This window comes from Chiloscyllium punctatum, chromosome 7 (assembly GCF_047496795.1).
Source record: "Chiloscyllium punctatum isolate Juve2018m chromosome 7, sChiPun1.3, whole genome shotgun sequence".
NCBI classification, from domain to species: Eukaryota; Metazoa; Chordata; class Chondrichthyes; order Orectolobiformes; family Hemiscylliidae; genus Chiloscyllium; species Chiloscyllium punctatum.
The window spans coordinates 81957976-81970388 of NC_092745.1; the positions used below are offsets into that span (position 1 = coordinate 81957976).

General features: G+C 41.0%; 1 protein-coding gene across 6 annotated transcripts in view; it reads right to left on the reverse strand.

Moving 5' to 3' along the window:
* Nucleotides 1-12413, reverse strand: part of dab1a (DAB adaptor protein 1a) — a 680143-nt gene that overhangs the window by 367471 nt on the left and 300259 nt on the right. The window contains exon 1 of one of the 6 annotated variants that reach the window (XM_072574207.1): nt 11219-11512. The exons of 2 other annotated variants lie outside the window; for them this stretch is intronic. The gene's annotated coding sequence lies outside the window, so the exon portion shown is untranslated. Of the gene's footprint in view, nt 1-11218; nt 11514-12413 lie in introns of those variants that run through there. 3 more of the 6 variants (XM_072574200.1, XM_072574206.1, XM_072574208.1) reach the window with 3 other exon arrangements.

Genomic DNA, 12413 nt, shown 5'->3' on the forward strand with positions numbered 1-12413 from the left:
TCGATCAGTCACATCTGCAGTCAGTCTATTTATTGATATGATTATCATTTCATTAATCAACTGTGTGTTCTCAAAGGATGTCACTGTGAACTGCGGGAAGGTAAGTTTACCACAGCAACAATTCCACTTCCAAGGGAATTCCAAAATTTCAATAACTGTCTGCTTGGAATACTCTCAAGATAAGTGAACAGTCTTCACAGCCAAATGGTCAGCTCAGCTAAATTAATTCATTAACCATTATAGTATAGCAAATATATTCTTTAAATAATTGGCAATCGCTGCAACATGCCAGACTTCTTACTTTTACAATACCTATCTGGAGATTGAGAACAAAATGAATAAGGTATAGGCAGAAAAAGAACATGCATTTTTCAAATCAACATTGTCTATCAATTTTTGGTAACTGGATATGTCATACTTTCAGTGTGTTTTAAAAAGACACTGCGATATGCCAAATTTTAACTCAATGATCATGTAAAATATCAAAAGACGTTTTTATTAAAAAGGTATGTAAATCCCTCCTTATTTCTTAATGGATAACTCAATGAGCAACAATCAGTGGAAAGGTTTCCAATAGCACATCTCAGTTAAGATGATTCAGATTCTGTGCTTTATTTCCCTCAAAATGCCCTTGGCTTCGGCAGCTAAAAAATCAACCAGAGTTCCCATTGCTGATGATTATTCAATGAATGTGATAATGAACATGTGACATGTGGACACGGTTAAACTTGGTTATGATGTAGTTCAATGGCAAAGAGGCAGCCACAATCATTGCTTTGTTTCAAGTATGAAGAATTGCCAGTTAAATGGAGCCAAAGATCGATGGAACTGTTTTAATTTTAAAACTTGAAATTTAACTGAGAACTTTAAACTTGCTTTTTATTTGTTTATGTGAGGTGTATATCACTGGCAAGGCAAGGATTTATTTTGAATCCCTAACTCTGATTGAGAAGGTGATGATGACCCATTGCAATCCTTGGGGTGTAGGGATTCTCACGGCAGGAATACATATGAATATCACAGATCAAAAGGGGGTCAGGGTTCTGCCACAGATTTTAGGGAGCCAGGATAGACTTTAAAATCAGGCCTCAAAGGTAGTAATCTCCAATTGATTCCTAGTTCCAAGCCCCACTGAGTTCAGAAACAGAACAATTGTGAATGATGAATCACTGGCTGAAGAAATGATTCAAGAGAGGAAGAGCTTTAGATTCTTGGGTCATTAAGTTCTATTTCTGGGGTAGGTGGAAACTGTCTAAACTGAGTGAGCTCCACATCAACAAGGATGGGACTAATGTATTGATCAAGAGGGATATTTGCTGGTGCTGTCGGGGAGGGTTTAATTTGGTGGAGTATTATGACCATGAATCATAATTTCAGACTATACAACATGTGCTTTTTAAAAGAGGTTTGAAACAGCCAAAATGACTGCAGATGTGAATTCAGTGGCTGCTTGGCGAGAAATGCTTGGATTATCACATCTGACAAGGTGCCAAGGAAATTTCAAAGGTCAGATTTCAAATGTACTGCAAACTAAATGATAATTCACTGGGTGTTCTCTCAGACTGTGAACATGCTGGCAGAAAAGACAGCTGTCTGCGTAACAAACCTGTTTGAATCTTTCCTTTTCAAGAGTTAAAAGCGAGTTTCATCCAGCAAGATGTGATTTGGCAAAACAGGCCTGGAAACAGGTACTTGTAGGTAAATCAGCATCAGAACAGTGGGAAACTTTCAAGGAGGAATGAAAGAGGTTTGGAACAAACATGTGATAGGAGTCTTTTCTGGGACAGAGGCGACCTCTTTAAGAGGGACTGGTTGCATCTGAAGCGGAGGGGGACTCAATATCTTGGCAGCCAAGTTTGCTAGTGCTACAAGGGAGAGTTTGGCAGGAGGATGGGATCCTCAACAGCAGGGAGGCAAATGTGAGGCTGGAAGGAGATACAGTAATCAGAAATAGTAAAGCCAAGAGACAGGTCAGGCTGGAACACAACAGGGAGCAAGGAATGCCTGTTGGATTAAATTGCATCTATTTCAATGCAAGAGGGCTAACAGATAAGGCTGATGAACTCAGGTAATGGATAGTTATGTGGGACTGGGATATTATAGCCATTACAGAAACATGACTCAGGGTGGGACAGGACTGGCAGTTTAATGTCGACAGAAGTGGGTACTGCAGATGCTGGAGATCAGAGTCAAGATTAGAGCGGTGCTAGAAAAGCACAGCAGGTCAGGCAGCATCTGAGGAGCAGCTTTCCTGATGAAGGGCTTTTGCCTGAAACATCACTTTTTCCTGCCCTTCAGATGCTGCCTGACCTGTTGTGCTTTTCTCACACAATCTTGACTCTGGCAGTTTAATGTAACAGGGTACAGGTGCTTTAGTGGGATAGAGGTGGTAGAGAGAGGGGAGGGGGAATTGTATTTTTGATTAAGGCGACTATTACAACAGTAGTCAGAGATGAAATAATTGAAGGATCATCCAGTGAGGCTTTGTGAATGGAGCTAAGAAATAAGAAGGGGATGGTGACCTTATTTGGGTCATACTATAGGCCCCCAAATAGTTAACAGGAATTAGAGGAACACAAATGCAGGGAGACTGGGGAGACTTGCAGGAGCAATACAGTTCTCCTAGGAAGGGATTTTAATTTTCCTAATATAGACTGGGACTGCCAGAATGACAAGGTCTCAAATGGGGTGGAATTTGTTAAGTGCGTTCAGGAAAGTTTCCTCAAGCAGTATATAGAGGGTCCTACTTGGGAAAGGGCAAAGTTTGACTGACTCTTGGAAAATAGGGCAGAATAGGCGAAAGTGGGGGAGCACTTTGGGACCAGTGACCATAGTTCTAGTAATTTTTAAAATAGTTATGGAGAGGGACAAAACTGGTCCACAGGTTCAAGTTCTAAATTGGGACAAGGTGAATTTTGATGGAATTAGACAAGAGCTTGTGGGGCTGATTAGTGTGGTTTTGTTTGCAGACAAAGGGACCTCTGACAGTGGGAGGCCTTTAAAAGTGAGATAGCTACAGTTCAAGTCCACATGTTCCTGTGAGAGTGAAAGGCAAGATTGACAGGAATAGGGAATCCTGGATGACAAGAGATATTTAGGCTTTAACTAGAAAAAAGGAGGCAGGGCTCAGGTACAGGCAGCTGAGATCAAGGGAATCCCTGGAGATATATAGAGGATACAGGAGGTTACTGAAGGAGAAAATCAAGAGGGAAAAAAGGGGCCCTGAGATAGCCTTGGCTGAATCCAAGGGGGTTATTTAAGTATATTAAAGGAAAATTGATAACTAGAGAGAGAACAGGATCCCTCAAGGACCAAATTGGACATAGTTAAAAATCACACAACACCAGGTTATAGTCCAACAGGTTTAATTGGAAGCACACTAGCTTTCGGAGCGACGGTCCTTCACCAGGTGATCCAGGATGAAGGAGCGTCGCTCCGAAAGCTAGTGTGCTTCCAGTTAAACCTGTTGGACTATAACCTGGTGTGTGATTTTTAACTTTGTACACCCCAGTCCAACACCGGCATCACAGAATCAAATTGGACATGTATGTGTAGAACCGCAGGAGATGGGCAAGGTCTTCAATGAATATTTCTCCTCTGTGTTTACCGTGGAGAAAGACATAAAGACTTGGGAACTTGGGGAAGTTAGTGGTGATACCTTCTGGACAGTCCATATCACAATAGAGGAGGTGTCCGATGTATTAGAATGTATGAAGGTGGATAAATCTTCTGGTCCTAAATAGATATATCCAAGAACACTGCAAGAGACTAGAGAAGAAATTGCAGGGTCCTTGGCTGATATTTTTTCATTATTGTTAGTCACAGGTGAGGTGGTAGAAGACTGGTTGGTAGCGAATGTTGTGCCCTTATTCAAGAAGGACTGCAAAGAAAAGCTTGGGAATTATAAAGCAGCAAGCCTAACATCTGTGGTAGGTAAGTTACTTGAAAAGATTCTGAGGGATAAGAGATACATGCATTTGGAAAGTTAGGGTTTGAGTCAGCATGGCTTTGTGCACGGGAGATCATGCTTCATGAATTTATTAGAATTCTTTAATGAAGTGACCAGAAAGTTGACAAGGGTAGGGCAGTAGACATATTCTATATGGATTTCAGAAAGGCCTTTGATAAGGTACCACATAGTAGGCTGCTCTGGAAGATCAGATTGTATGGAATTCAGGGCAGACTGGATACACAATTGGATTGATGGTAGGAAGCAGAGGGTAATAGTGGAAGGATGCTTGTTAGACTGGAGGCCTGTGACTAGGGTGGAGTGCCTTGGGGGTTGGTACAGGGCCCATTGCTGTTTGACCTTTAGATCAATGATTTGGACGAGAATGTAGAAGTCATGATTAGCAAGTCTGCAGATGACACTAAAATAGGCAATATCATGGACAGTGAGGAAGAAGATCAGAAATTGCACCGGGTAGGGCCTTAAGGAGTGCAGGGGAACAGAGGGATCTTGGAATGCAGGTGTTCTCTGAAAGTGGAGTCACAGGTAGAGGTTAGTGAAGGTGCCTTTTGGCACACTGGTCCTCATCAGTCAGGGCACTGGGAATAGAAGTTGGGAAGTTATGTTGCAGTTGTACAGGATGTTGGTGAGGCTGCAGATGGAGTACTGAGTTTAGTTTTGGTCACTTGGCTATAGGAAGGATGTTATTAAACTGGAAAGTGTGCAGAAGAAGTTTACAAGGATGTTGCCAGGACTCAACTGTCTGAGTTATAGGCAGAGGTTGAACAAACAAGGACATTTTTTCTTTAGACCATAAAAGACTGAAGAGGGGTCTAATAGAAGTGTACAAGATCACGAGACACATGGATATGGTGAATGCATTCAATGTTTTTCCTAGTGTTGGGGAATTGAGGACTGGAGGGAATCAGTTTAAGGTCAGAGGGGAAAAAAATAAAAGGGAAACTGAGAGGCAATCTTTTTACACAGAGGGCAGTATGTGTATGGAATGAGCTATCAGCGAAAGTTGTTGAGGCAGATACATTATCAACATTTAAAAGGCATTTGGGCAAATACATAGATAGGTAAGGTTTAGAAGGATCTGGGCAAGTGCAAGGAAATGGGGTTAGTGTGAATGGACATTTTGGTCAGCATTGACCAGTTTGGGCTAAAGGGCCTATCTCCATGCTGTAGGAGAAAGTGAGGACTGCAGATGCTGGAGATTAGAGTCAACACTGTGGTGCTGGAAAAGCACAGCAGGTCAGGCAGCATCTGAGGAGCAGGCAAATTGACATTTTGGGAAAAGGCCCTTCATCAGGAATGAGGCTGTGAGCCGAAGGTGTGGTGAGATAAATGGGAGGAGGGTAGGGCTGGGGGTGGGGGGGTGGGGGAAGTATCTGTGTGTGTGATAGGTAGATGGAGGTGGGGGTAATGGTGATTGGTCAGAGGGGAGGGTGCAGCAGATAGGTGGGAAGGAAGATGGACAGGTAGGACATGTCATGAGGGCGGTGCCAAGTTGGAATGTTGAAACAGGGATAAGGTGGGGGGAGGGGGAATGAGGAAACTGGTGAAATCCACTGGTGCTGCCTTTTCCAGCACCACACTCTGGATTCCATGCTGTGGGACTCTATGGCTCTGTGCTCTCACAAAGAAAAGGGGTGGAGCTCCTTAACTTAGTTTGGATGTCAAAGGATATACTTTAAAGCAAAAAAAAGATGATGTGGGCATACTTGTTATTTAGAAACATGGAATAGACATTATACCTGGACACAGAGAACACTACCCTATTTAATGTTTTGTGTGGGATTTCCTGTAAATTAAGAAAAGACAAGGCAGTAACAAGATGGATGAACTTGGGAATATGAGATTGTTGCAAACACTGAGACATGGTTGAAGAAAGGACAGGACTGGCAGCTCAACATTCCATGGAATAGAGGTTTCAAGGTATAATGGGGGGGATCTAAGAGAGGTAGGGTCAATGCTTTATTGATAAAGGAGACTATCACAGCAGAATGAGGGAGGATGTCCTAGATGGGTCTTCAAATGAGATGATCTGGGCAGAGCTTAGAAATAAAAAGGGGTTGATTATTTGCTGGAACCTATTAGAGACTAAACTGGCAAACTGTGTAAATCAAGATGATGTAGTTGAGGTCTTAAATGAATACTTCTCAAATGTGCTCACAAAGGAGTAAGACATTTTAGCCAAGGAATTCAGTTGGGGTGGTGAAATTCTAGGAAATTGACAATGCTGGCGGATAAGGCAGTTAAGAAGGCATACAGCACATTTGCCTTCATTGACTGGGGCAGCAAATATAAATGTTGGCAATTTATGCCACAGCTGTCGAAAATTTTAGTCAGGCCGCATTTGGAATATTGTGTGCAGTTCTGGTCACCATTTCATCAGAAGGATATGGATGCTTTGGACAGGGTGCAGAGACGGTTGGCCAGAGGATGCTGCCTAGTCTGGAGGGGTTCAGTTATAAAGGAGAGATTAGATTAGATTAGATTCCCTACAGCATGGAAACAGGCCCTTCAGTGCAACAAGTCCACACCGACCCTCCGAAGAGTAACCCACCGAGACCCATTCCCCTAACTATGAGCAATTTAGCATGGCCTTTTCACCTAACCTACATATCTTTGGATTGTGGGAGGAAACCAGAGCACCCAGAGGAAACCCACACAGACACAGGGAGAATGTGCAAACTCCACACAGACAGTCACCCAAGGCGGGAATCGAACCCGGGTCCCTGGCGCTGAGAGGCAGCAGTGCTAGCCTCTGGTCCACTGTGTGCCATAAGAGGTTGGGTCAACTTGGATTGTTTTCACTGAAAAATCAGAGGCTGAGGATCAACCTGATGAAGGTCTGCAAGATTATGATTGGTGTATCCCAAGGTCCTTCTGGAGGCAAAGGAGGAGATTGCTGGGTCCCTGGTGGAAATATTTAATATTTTGCAGGGCACAGGTGATGTGTCAAATGACTGGAGGATAGCTAATGTGGTTCTTTTGTTCAAAAAGGACAGCAGGGATAGGCCAGGCATTGGTTTGACATTAGTGGTAGAGAAATTATTAGAAAAACATCTGAGGGACAGATTAATCAACACTTGGAAAGGCAGGGACTGATCAGGGATAGTCAGCACAGATTTGCTGGAGGGAGATCCTGTTTGACTGATTAAGTTTTCTGAAAAGATGACTAAATATATTGTTGAAGGTAGTACAGCTGATGTAGTTTACATGGACTACAATGAGGCCTTTGACAAGGTCCCACATGGAAGACTGGCCCAAAGGAAAGAATGCATGGGATCCAAGGCAAGTTGGCAAACTGGATCCAAAATCAGCTTGTAAATAGGAGGCAAAGGGTGATGGAGGGTTGTTTTTGTAATTGAAAGTCTATGACCAGCTGTGTACCACAGGGATAGATGTTGGGAACCTTGCTGTTTATGTACATGAACAACTTGGATGTGAATGTTGCACGTATATTGTAATTAGTAAGTTTGCTAATGACATTAAAGATGGTAGCATTGTTAATAGTGAGGAAAATGGTCTCAGGACATAGACTGATATTGATTGGCTGGTAAATTGGGCAGAACAATGACAGATGGAACTTAATCCTGATAAGTTTTGGGAGTTCTAGTAAGGGCAGGATATACACAATGAATAGGAGATCCCTTGGGAGTACTGAGGAACAAAGGGACCTTCGTGTACAAATCCATAGATCCCTAAAGGAGTCAGCACAGTTAGGCAGGGTGGTGAAGGTGGCATACAGGATGCTTGCCTTCATTAGCCAGGGTGCAGAATACAGGAACAAAGAAGTCTTGCTCTAACTTTATAAAACATTGGTTCGCCTTAAATGGAATACTGGGTGCAGTTCTGGTCACTGCACTATAAGAAGGATGCAATTGCACTGGAGACGGGGCTGAGGAGATTCACCAGGATGTTGGTTGGGATGAAAAGTCTCAGTTATGAGGAGAGACTGGATAGGCTGGGTTTGTTTTCCCTGCAGTAGAGGAGGCTGAGAGATGGATCTGATTGGGATACAAAATTATGAGAAGCATAAACAGGATGGATTGTGAGAAATTTTTCCCCAAGGCACACATGTCTAAGACTAGGGGGCATAGTTTAAGGAGTTGGTTTAACAAGTTTAGAGGAGATGTGAGAAAATAATTTTCACACAGAGCATTGTAGAAATATGAAACACGCTGTCTAAGAGGGTGGTGGAGGCAGTTACTCTCACAATACCTAAGCAGCATCCAGATGAACACTTAAAATGCCAGTGCAAAGTAGGCTAGGGATCCAGTACAGGTAAATGAGACTTGTGTAGTTGGTGTTTGTCTGTTGGCATAGACATCTTGGACCAAATGGCCTGTTTCTATACTGGGTGACTCTATGACTAAAAGATTCACAATTATGTTAATGGAACTTGTTTGAATGTCAAGACTGTACACAATTAAAATGCGTATTTCATATTTTTCCGATCACTCAGTGTGCAACTGAAGTAAACAAACAAGGATGATGACTATTGGGACTGCAAGAGGAAAGTCAAGAGCTTTCAAAGAGAAGTTAAGTTTGTTTGTGTACAGTGCTGAAGCCAGGCAGGTAGGCTATCAGGGCATACTGCTCACTGGTAGTGTTGTAATGACAGGGAAAGCCACTGACATGGAGGAGTCTCTCTATACTCCACCTGGAGCAGCTATGAAAGAGTGTCTCTACTACACAACTCACTGGGAGGTTACCAGAATTTAGCTAGTGCCCTCTCCATGTATCTTCTCCCAATACCGAGGAATTGAGCTGTTGGCATCAGTCTGCATTGCAAACCAACTTAACAGCCAACTGAGCTAACCAACCCCTCATTCAGTGGCTGTGATGTTCAGTGTTTCACGAATAGCAATATGCCGCTTTCCTGATGCTTGCCACTGTCCTTTTCCCTGCCTCCTGTTTCCCAATTTATCACCGCAAGCCTGGAGAAATCCAGCTTATAATTTGCACTGAGTTAGCCTAGCCTAGGATGGCACTGCATGCATTATTGTCATAGAAAGGGAAAGGAACTGCCAAGATTCCCACACCAACCTGAATGATTGTGATAAATGTTGGAACACGTGTGAGCTGAGAACAATATTGAGCTTTGTCACGATGCCACACCTGCTGAAAGAGCTTGCCAATTTTATACTTGGATTCATGTTTGAATAACCAATTGAGGGAAGTATTGGAGGATATTTGGAAACATCATCCAATACAAGTCAGCAGAGATAATTTCCAACTGTCAACTGCTGACTTCTGATTTAAAAGAAAGCAAAGGGAAATTGGGAGTTAGCCTCTTGATACAACATAAAAGACGACAAGAATGGTGAATCAGAATGCCTGCCTGTTTCAGTGAGCAGCCATTAAAATATCCAAATCAATGTCCTACAGCTCAGTTGCAACTTCCATGCACAAATGACATACTTTGATAATTTGCAATAGGTGATCCTTAAACATTTGATGGCATCTTCTCTACAGACAACCTGCAGCCTGTACCCTGTTCTGAGCTTTCCTTAACCCACTCCTGCCACAACTTCACCTACTAGCTAACTCAGCTAACAGAACAGGGGTATTCCTCATTACCCCACAATCTTGCTGGCTGAATCTAACTGAAATATGAAACTGCGAAAGTTTCAGCAATCCAGCATCAACTTCAATCACATGAACAGACTCTCTCTAGACTTCATACTCATTTTGGGCAGTAATTGAAACTCACCTCTGACCCCTGCAATCACATGCTGCACTAAAAGCTCTTGTCACCATCAACAGCCTCACACATGCCAACCTTCCCAAAACCTGCACCTTCAGGAAAGCAAAGAAACTCCACAGAAAACATAATTTATATTTTTACCTGCAAGTTATTATAAATAGAGATCTAAAAGTGTAAAGAGAACAAATTGCAATTCGTTCTGAGATATGGTCTATATCTTAAGTAGATTTGTTGACAGAAACTCACTTTGGGTTGACATGAATGTCACCACATGGAGTTTCATTTGACATTTTCTATGCACCACATTATACAACATCAATTTCTATTCTTGCCATAACTTAGCAAGAATCTAGGTCACAATACAACTAGTGCTCAGCCAGTATCATTCATCTTTTAATTTCTGCTCACCGCATTCTTCGAGTAGATATACAAGGTATTCTTAATTAGTAACTTAAGTAATTGATATGGAAGTATTACACATATATCTAACAAACATAGTCAGCCAACTAGTGATAACAATCAAAAAGTAAATTAAGAACAACAAACATAGGAAAGAATATTGCAATGGAAATGTTGCCAAAAGTTTTCCATAATAAGAACCTCCTAAAAATAGATTAGAAAGTCACCAGTTCAGGTTTATATTATAGTCTTGAGAAATGACGGACAGATTTCCTCTGTGCAACAAAATCAAAGAAACCTTTAAAGGAACCAGGTTTACAATTTTATTACACTTCGTGCACAGAGGAAATATTCTATCATGATTACCATGCCCTCATTGAAGGAAAATAATACGTCTTTGTGTGTATTCATAAACTTTCCACAACGTCTCATAGTATTTATATATACACAGGCCCCTTACAATTGCACTATTTTCGCTTCTCCAGCTCTTTAGTCAAAGTTAAACACTGAAATAATGGAAGGCTTGTAAGGATTATAATCAATTTTGTTTGCTTACAAAAAATATTATGGACTGTTGATTTTTCGGGACTTATAATTGGATCAAAGTTTCTTGTAAGTTCATTTTACAAGGGATTTTCTAACCATTTGCATTTTAAACAGTCTCATGAGTTTAAAATGTTGGATGTGATCCACTTCAAACTTGAATGAAACAGAATAGAAAAATTCAAAGATTTGCTTGTTGTTGTGACATGTGTGAGGCAGCTGCATCAATAAAATGTAAATTCATATTTTACTCTGTTACCTGCTGAGAAACTGACCAAAATAGCTTTTTCAATAGCTTTTACAAAGATGTCAGTAGTTACTTTAAGAAGTAACAAAGTTCTTTTACAAAATTATCAAACATTTTCAAAATTCATGCACACAGGAAAATGCTATCAAAGAATGTTGTGACATTTTCACATAATTTTGAGTTTCATTTATACTTGCAGATCTATTACTCTCTGGTTCATTACAAAACTCTATGGCAAAATTGCCTTTCGCAGAGTAAAGATCAGGAAGCTTTATAAACAAAATGGGTTAATCCACACTAATGAGTGTGGAAGAGAAATTCAATTTAACGAAACATAAAACTGAATGTAAACACTGACCTGAAAAGAAATGACCTGTCACCTGAATTTCGTGGCATCTGATGTTACAAACAGGATGATTGCACCACCGAGCAAACTCATTTTAGTGAGATATGCTTGTCACCCAATTCTGCTACCTCTCTCTTGCTGGCCAGTGCGTTGCACAAACCATCTCATTCCTTCACTGAATGCTGTCAGAGTCTAAGCACGCTTTCTGCTCCATGTGATGTTGCCAGGTTACCTCTCCCAGGAGGGGAACGAAAGACTAGGCCAAAGTGACCAATCAAGCAGGAGTTCAGAGTTCAGTTTCCAAATGGAGAGAATAAAATCAAAGGCTGGTATTCATTATGAGCCAACTCATTATGTGCCAGTTAAGCCCACAGCCTTCCCCTGTAGAGTCTCATAAGCATTTTGGCTGTGTTCTGCAACAATGACCCAGTAAATTCTATTAACCTTCTGAACATGCGCATTAAGAAAACACAGTTAAACACAGATGCAATGACCATTCTCACAGATGCTATTATCTTTAATACAATTTAAACTCATAAAAAACTTTAAATATTACAATTATTCTCTAAATTATTCTTACTTATAAAAAATATAAAAAACTATCAGATTGCAATACTTTACCATAACTTGATGAATACCTAGCTATGGGTAATGCAATATGCAGGAATGCTGTAACACAGAGCTCTTTGTCATGCATGGATTCTCTTTGCATATTGTGCAACTTTATATTAACATTTAATAACAAAATCTATGGGGCCATGACTTTATTAAATGCAATGAATGAAATTAAACCGAATATATCAATCAGACTTGATTGGAATTACCAACTTTTTTTTTATTGAGAACTTCATTCTTTTCCTCTCTGGAAAGCTAGAAATTAAGACTTTCCAATTTAGAAAATTAACATAGAGCTGGTTAACAGAGTTTGTATGCCTCCTTTCAAACCTGCAAATTGGTACTTTTAGCACCATCTACAGGCCAGATTTCTCACAACAGTTTCACAAGTTCATGTGTACAAACATTACATGTACATAAACTTCAATGTATTTACTTGCACTCAGAGGGATGGAATTATTGTTAGCTTTGATATAAAGGCAGCATTTCCCTGGCTGTGGCATTAAGGAACCCTCTCTGCTGGTTGCAGTCTCATCTAGCACCAAAGAAAATAGTTCTGTTGTTGGAGGTCATTCAGTTAGCACGGGACATC